Here is a 611-nt window from a genome sequence, read left to right as displayed (position 1 = left end):
CTCATTTTTATCTTTTCCCTTCACTTTTGTTCTTGTCTTTTCTCTCCTGTTTTTTTCCCCCCAACTTCCTCTTTTTTCTCCAGAATTCTAGACTTCCTCCCATTCTCTCCTCCCTCCCATTCTCTCCTCCCTTCCATTCCCTCCTCCCTTCCATTTTATTCTCTTCTCATCATGTCACATCACTTTCAATCCGTCGCGACGTCAACGGATAAAAGGATAAAGCACAAACATAACGTCATAATCGATTTTAACGACCCCGCCGGGAATCGAACCCGGGTCTCCCGCGTGAAAGGCGAGCGCAGTGACCACTACGCCATGGGAGCTGACTCACAAACTAAATTAGAGCAAAATCTTCTAGCTTAAACTGTTTAATATTAGGTAGGTACTAGGTACCTAAAGTAATAATAATACCTAGACTGGGTATAAGTCACTGATGGTTATAGGTATGTGTATGTGTAGGTATGCAGAAGAATCAGTACTTTTTTCGTGCATGCATTATTCAAAATTATCAATCATTTTTATTCAATCCTTTTATGACCCTGAAAACCCTTTTTAGGGGGTTTTTTAAAAAAAAAAAAAAAAAAAAAAAAAAAAATGGCTAAGTTGGCAGC

The 611-nt window shown here is 39.1% G+C and overlaps 1 non-coding gene across 1 annotated transcript; it reads right to left on the bottom strand.

The window, feature by feature from the left end:
* Nucleotides 1-251: 251 nt before the first annotated feature.
* Trnae-uuc lies at nucleotides 252-323 on the bottom strand. The gene has a single exon. It is a non-coding gene; the product is annotated as a tRNA-Glu (tRNA).
* Between the last annotated feature and the right edge of the window lie 288 nt (nucleotides 324-611).

Source organism: Diaphorina citri, unplaced genomic scaffold, assembly GCF_000475195.1.
Source record: "Diaphorina citri unplaced genomic scaffold, Diaci psyllid genome assembly version 1.1 scaffold2013, whole genome shotgun sequence".
Lineage (NCBI taxonomy): Eukaryota > Metazoa > Arthropoda > Insecta > Hemiptera > Psyllidae > Diaphorina > Diaphorina citri.
Note: the sequence above shows the minus strand (reverse complement) of the source record. Positions and strands in the feature narration are given on the sequence as shown.